The sequence below is a fragment of the Neopsephotus bourkii genome, unplaced genomic scaffold, assembly GCF_033783945.1.
Source record: "Neopsephotus bourkii isolate Nb327-2 ecotype Australia unplaced genomic scaffold, CSIRO-AGI_Nbou_v1 NB_1016, whole genome shotgun sequence".
NCBI lineage: Eukaryota > Metazoa > Chordata > Aves > Psittaciformes > Psittacidae > Neopsephotus > Neopsephotus bourkii.
Genome location: NW_026901505.1, coordinates 3837718 through 3844978, shown reverse-complemented (window position 1 = coordinate 3844978; position 7261 = coordinate 3837718). Strand labels below are relative to the sequence as shown.

At 41.0% G+C, this 7261-nt stretch overlaps 1 long non-coding RNA gene across 1 annotated transcript; it reads left to right on the top strand.

Annotated features, from left to right (window-relative positions):
* The first annotated feature begins 415 nt into the window (after window positions 1-415).
* Window positions 416-6765, top strand: LOC133215957 (uncharacterized). Its single transcript, XR_009726528.1, has 2 exons — window positions 416-489; window positions 6502-6765. It is a non-coding gene; the product is annotated as an uncharacterized LOC133215957 (long non-coding RNA).
* The last annotated feature ends 496 nt before the right edge of the window (window positions 6766-7261 follow it).

Sequence of the window (7261 nt, the reverse complement as noted above, 5' to 3'; positions counted from 1 at the left end):
TGTCTTCAGTCCTGTTCAGTTGTTTCAGGTCCCATCTTGCTTTTAATGGCCTTGGCTTCTTTATTTTTGTCCTTTGCTTTGCTGTCATACCTGTAGTGGACAAAATAGGCTGGTAAAAGGTAGCACTGTAGAGTCAGTTCTTCATCTCTAGCTTTCATCAATGTTTACTGCTAAAGGAAGCAAATTTATTTGCAAGTTATATCTTTATATTTAAGAACAGAATATATTTCTTAGCAGTTTTTTGAGTCTTGCTGCAAGTCTTCTTTCTTTTGAACTCAGTTTGACTCACCTGAATTCACTGGGGATCGTTAGTCTGGGTTTATAAAGAGGTTTGCCAGAGCTCAGTAAGAGCTCTGTGTCTACTGCTTCTGACCTGTATTTAGGCTTGGGCTGCTGTTCTTGGCCTTATGCCTTGCTTTGGGCTTGTTTGGTGCTCTGCATTGTGGCTGATCATGGTTGTGACCATGGGAGATGCTCAGCTCCTGCCAGGTACTGGGGGTTTATATTTCTAGCTGGGGTGCTGCCCTGCTCTCATCCTTGGTCCTGCTTCTCTGTCCTTTGCAGAGAATCTTGCTCTGTCTCCTCCCTGGCAGGATTTGACCTTCAGTTGCTGCAACCACTTTCTAGAGTGATTTGCTCTGAGGACTGCTCGCTTGTTCTGTTTTGTACAGCTGACCCAGGTCAGGGTTTAAAACCTGTTTATAGCTCTGCTGCTTTTTCACAGGTTGTACCACAACTGCAGTGTTCACTGTTTAGCAACAATATTCCATATTTCTACTTTTTACAGTCAGTTGCATTTAAAACATACAGGAAAATGAGCTGGATTTTTTTTTTTAAGAATTTTTGCTTTTTGGTGTGTTTGTTTTGTCTTTATAGCAAAAGAAAGGTATGGTAGTTACAGCCACTAATTCACTGGATTAATCGCTGCTTAGTCACCTATGAAACTGCAGTTAAAATGGCACTGACTCTGAAGAGTGCCAGGCAAAGCTAGAAAGAAAAGATAGCCCATAAAGTTTCTTGGTAAAACTCATCAGGGCTTGAATCACCTTTTAAAGCTAAAGTGCCTTATTAATGTGTATCCAGCAGAAATGGGGGGGTAGAGAGAAGCAGAGAAAGAAAAATCTTAGCATGCTTATTCTATGCGAATGTTCTTTCAGTGTTACGGCAAATAGTCCTGTGCTGCAGGATAAAGCACACATAGGGAAGAACTGCAGCCTGGAGCAGCACTTTTCCCTCATCCCACTAGAGGGTGGGTGCAGTTTGGACAAGCGAGGTTTGGCTGGCTGAGCTCTGCCTGGCTTGGCAAGGGGCACAGTGGGAGTGCGAGCTTTAATTTATCACCTAACCATGGTGGCGGGGCTGCCAGAGTTGGCAGTTGGTACTTCAGAAAATATTTAGCTTGGGGACGGATGCAAGTGTTTCCCCTCTATAATTCATGCTCTATAGTCAGAAGATGCTATAAGTATTAATAATATATAAATTGAGTGAGCCAAATGCTTTTGGTTTTAGTAGCTTGAAACAAAAGTGTCTATGCTTTTTTTTCTAATTGATTTATAAGTTCCTCATGTGGTATGCTCTGTCAGCCTCACTGGCACAGTGTTTAAAAAGTGCTTGTTTCAGAGATGGGAAAAATAGAAGAAATAATAGAACAGATTATATTTTCTTTTGATTTAATATTTGCAAAATCAATCATTCTGTGACCAAACAAGACAGACAAATAGAACAGTACCCTGATCATAATCTCCACTTTAGCAATGAAACACAGCTTGTACTTTAAATATCAGTGGTTTAGAGAGACTATGATTCATTGTATAGCTGTCAGTACCATTGGAACCAACTTCCCTGAACTTCAATTCAGATACAACAGGCCAAAACATATTGTCTCATTTTTTAATTTAATATTTGTATTTTTCACCTGTTCGATTGGTTGGTTTGTAGGAGCAGGGAATGCAGCCTTGGTTTAGGGTAGAGGTAGAGCTACATATATTTGTAGCTGAACTATATAAAGCTTGCCTGAGAAGGTGGAATAAAGGTAGAAAATAATAAAAGTGTACAAAATTCGGGGGAGAGAATCTCTCAAAAAAGAGATTGACTTGACTAACATTAATTTGATGTCAAATAAAGCAAGGAAAGGGATTAGAGCTCTGCAACAGGGAAAGGTTCAAGAGAGAATGCTATGAGACTACTTCCTCTGTTAGAACAGACATTAACATGAGTAATAATCAAAGTGTTGATTTTTTGACACAAAGTTGAATTAATTTGTAAATTCCAGTTTATTGATAAGTCAGAGCTTTGATCTTAAGAAGAGGATGTGCAGTTATATTAATCAAGCTGAAATAAAAAGGAAGAGAAAAGAAGAAAGGACAATCCTCTGACTTTGTCAGGTGCTGTCATGAAGAAATATGTCAGTCTTTCATATCTGGGGTAACACAGTATAACGTTGCACAGTTGTATATAAGAGTAGCAGAGTCTTGCCCTGGGTCAAAGGCAAAACATTGCACAACTGGCCCAGGTGCTTTGCAGGCTTCATATATCCATTTTTAATCTCCTGTTAAAGCATCAATGTTGGTCTCTGCAAAGAGAAGATGGATCACTGAGCCTGTTCTGGCGTGATAGTTCCTACGTTTTGTTCCATAGAAAGGGTTGTGATCAACAAAAACATTGCCAACCTAGGTCACTTGCCAGTTTATGAGCAATGGGATTGCTTTGTTGGTTTATGCAGCCCTGGTTGTTTTTGCTGTTATTGAAATGTGACATTGGCTGACAGCTCTGTGGGATCTCGCATATGGAGACTTTGCTCCACAGGGATGGGAGAAACTGGACAAATTATAGCGGGTTTTCACATATGGGGCCAATTCATGCCTGATGAACCCCTGTGGAAGCTGTTGGCGCTGCACCAGCCAAGAGGTTGACCCGTCATATCCACTGACTCATTGTGGTGCTGTTTGTCATGATTAAAGCACTCGAAATTTTCCTCCTAATGGGGGACCACGCTGAGTTTCAGCGTGTACTGCACTGCTGCCTGCCTGTTTCTGTTGTTGCTAGATCTTCTGGAAGTGTTTGTGTTTGTTTAAAAGGAGAACAGTGAACTAAGCTGGTGGTTGAAACAGCACATGTGGTTTAGCTGGATTATAAAAACATTTGACATTCTTTGTCACCTTCTTTAAATGTGTGATGTGAATGCGTATGAGAACTGGCAACGTGGATAAAGAGGAATCGGATGACAGAAATGAGACTAGAATGGTGAGAAGCAGAAGAGATGTAAACACAACAGTGATTTGTTCTAGGATGGTCCCAATCCATCCTGCATCCAGTAGGCTTGGAAGTAGACATTACTGCTGAAGCAGTGTTAAACACATCTGCAGAAGATGGTACCCTAAGATGATGACCAGGAATAGAGGGGAAAGGAATTCTCAGATCTTTCAATTGTGTTCAAAGATCTGTATGTGAGAAAAGGTGGGGAAAATTTCACCCACAGTCTGTAGTGCTATATCTGTATTAGTCATGGTTCAGTGTGGCGTGGTGTATGTGATAGGCTGTATTTGCAGTATATTAGAGAAGCTGATGAGGACATAAATGTGAAGATACAACTGTTGTACTGTTTTCATAACAATTTATGGCCATGGGTTAGAAAGCAAAGAAGCAAAGATGTTGGTATGAGTGATTTAGTAAAACCACGTTCAAGTCTATTGTTATAAATGGTCTCTTGGGGCATAATATGGGACTTGCTTCCACTTCTTGCAATGTGTTGTAGAGGAGGGACTAGAAGAGGAAAAGTAAAAATCCAGGAAAATGTGTGAAGCTTGAAAAGAGTAATGGGGCTGTAGGCTCAAGAAGAGATCCAGAGAAGCATCATCTAAATTATTTAAGATGCTTTGGAGAGGCTGAAATGGTGAATAATGATCTGGCAACTGAAAGAGTCGTGTGGTTTTTTGGTTTGGTTGTTTTTTTAGTGTTTGGTTGGATTTTTTTTGTTCTTCTTTTTAAAAAGAACTGGCAGTAATGCAGCCAACTAGGAAGGGCAGTGGCAGCAGACTAAGAAGTCATGTGGGCAGTAGAAGGAGAAGGGTGGTGGAGAGAACTGGAGACACCTTCCTTTGGAGGTAATGGGGGCATGCAAAGTAATGATTCCTATCACTTGTTTCACTGCATTTCTGAGCACTGGTTTTACATGTTGCTAACTTTGGGCAATGGAAACAACAGATTACAAAGAAGGAGGAGGAAGCAAATGTGGCCCCTGGGCTGTGACTGTGTCCCTCAGCCACCACCGTATAGTGCTTGGCCTAAAGCAGTCTCCTCCTAGTGTTTATTAACTGGACAGGGATGAACACGAACATGTGGTAAGCAGATCACGTAATCTGTCCAGTAAGACACCATGGCTGTAAGAACATTCTTTTGTGCAAAAGTGCTTAAATTTTAACAAACTGTGGTCAATAGCAGTCAGTTGTTCTCTCCATACACATGAGCTCACATCCAAATTCTGCTTTAGGTCAAGTTGTTAGCACTGACACTGTGTATAAATGAGCACAGCAGGCTATAAAGAAAAGCAGTTGTGATCATGCAGAGCCCTGAAGTTTCAGAATAAAACCTGATTTTCATATACTTTCTGAAAACAAGGAAAACTTGGGTGTACTGTATGTGGAAGCAATCAAAGTGCTGTCTAATATCAAAGACTTCTGTTTTAATGAAATGTTATTCTGCATAATTTGGAGGAGGAACTCTGACAGATGATTGCTCTTTCTTCAGAACTTGTTTGAGATAGTGGCTGGTGAGGTTTTAGTTTGGAATTGGAAGGAGACATGAGGGTGAGCCAGGGATGACATACACGTGGTGTTGGTCATGTCTGTAGATGGACCATGAGAAAAGTGAAGAGTCAGGAAAGACAGGGTGGACATAGCTGTGAGATGCAGATGGAAAGGAGGCTGCAGAGATTATAACAGGCTAAGATTGAGGGCAAGGAAGGTTCAGAGTCAAAGGGTGTAGGTCAGTGTTAGAGACAGTCAGGAGGTTGAAGATGGAAGGTGAAGCTGGTGGATATTGAGCAGTTCAGTATTAAAGCCCTTCTTCCTTGAGTTCTGCTAGCTCTCTTATGTTTCATTTTGTCCTTGTCTTGTGGTCTGGAGTCTTGAACCCTGTTTCACACTCCTTCAACTGAGCACAGCCTTTCTCAAGCACCCATAGACTGGGGCACTGCTTGGGCTGGAGCACTCCAGCCCTAAACAAGCAGAAAATGCAGCCCCCCAGCCAGCTCTGACAGTACTGCTCCAAAGGCTGACATCATTCCTGGAAAGCCACTGATGTTACACCTAGGGATGGATTTAGCCACTGTACTTGAGACTGTGTGTGTTCAATGTATAAACTGGGCATGTTAAAAACTAGTAATAAAATAAACCCCTTCAAGCAACAAAGCACAGCCCCCTGTTCAAAACATAAGTCCCGTATTTTTGCCTTCCATATCTTGCTTCTGCCTGCAGAATCTCTAGGCAATCTTCTCTCAGTCTGGAGGTAGCTTTGGCTTCACAGTATGATTTTTGAAGGGCCACCTCCATCAGCTACTATGTGTTAGAGCTGTAAAAATAAGAAAAATAATAATTTTACTCCCTGGAAACCAAATCAAACCACAGTACAGATCTGACAGCTCTCCAAGCAACTGAAAACAATCAGTCATAAAGGGCTTTTAAATCAACAAATAGGGAACCAAAGAAATATCAACTGAGATTAATCACTATCAATTGTTCCAAGGTTTTATAACAAAGGGGCAGGAGGAGGAATTAGTCTTGCAGACTTTACACCCTTTCTTCTTTTTTATCCAAAGCAGTTATCCAAGTCAGTAAAAATGAGGTAATTATATTGCAAAATTCTTTGGATGAGAATGAGACTTGGTTCTAAAATCTGAAGCTACATTTACCCACAGCAGAAAATTGCTGGAAATCAGGAGAATAGCAGCTTGCATGTTTATTTTTCCTAGAAGAAAACAATTGACTCTTCAGAACTCATTTTGGAGTGACTGAAAACAGATGGCAATGGAGATGATTTGCAACCCAGAAGCATCAGGGTGGTTATGGATTCCTGGGAGCTTGTGTCTTGTTTGCTTGCCTCAGGCTTAAACAAATACAAACTGGACTGTGAAGCAAAAGAGACCTTTCAGGAGGCAGGAGTTCTCAATCTCTGATCTCTTATACTGAGAGAATGGGAATGCAGCTATGTTCTTCCTCTGCTGTGATTATTAATAAGTTGTGTGCTAGGGACTGGGCAGAGCTGGCCTTGCCTTCCCCACATCCTGCAGAATTTGTATTTAAATCCTGTAGTGGGAGGAAAAAGGTGTGCAAAACTTCAAGACAGAAGCTTGAAAAAGAGGCGTCCCCACAGTTTTGTTCATGGGGGTGTTCAGTGGCAGCAGGTCTTCCTGGTAACTGTATAACAGTTATCTTGTTTTGCAGTAACTATAGCTATATATGATTGCAATGCACCAACAATGAAGGAAAAATCATCTCTCTGTAGGCTGTATGCAGAAGACCTGAATGGATCTCCCAGTGTTTTTGGGGATCGGCTGCTCTCCAGGAATGCAGTAAGGAAGACAGACTTGTGATATGGAGATTGGTTGTCTTTATCAGAATAAAGCTGGCTGCTCAGTGTTTGAATAAAGCACCTTTTACTATGATGTTTTTTCAGTATAAATACACCCAGAATTTGAAGTCTCTTTCCACGCCAACTAACAAATGCATTAAATGGCAATCATGCTATATTTCTACTTGCCAGAACACCTGAACCAAGCTTACCATTTTTCTATTAGCCATTGAGGACAGTGATAGAAACTACTCATTTTTCTGTGTGTGAGCTTTATAAAAAATAAGACATGGATGCTCATTTTATGTATTAGTCTTCATAGCTCCTACATTTCTGTTACTCACTGCATGATTTTTATCATTCTGTCAATAGTATTGACAGAATCAGGTACTGCTTCAATTAATTGTGCAGCTAGAGGACACCCATGACAATACTTTTCTCGATCCAGGGAAGTGTATAAGTAAATGCTTAATAAATTCAGACTGTGAACAGTTGTGCTTGGTTAACAGAGGCTTCTGTATTTAAAGGCTAGCTTGTATGTCTATTCTTTGGTGGATCAAGGAGCAGGCACACGCTTTCACAATGCTGCTTCTTACAAAGTTAAAATGACACTGTGGGGAGATTCCAGAGCAAACTCCCATTTTCAGGTCAGACCTGTAGCACAGCAAACTGCCTGGGATCTGATGGTGGAACT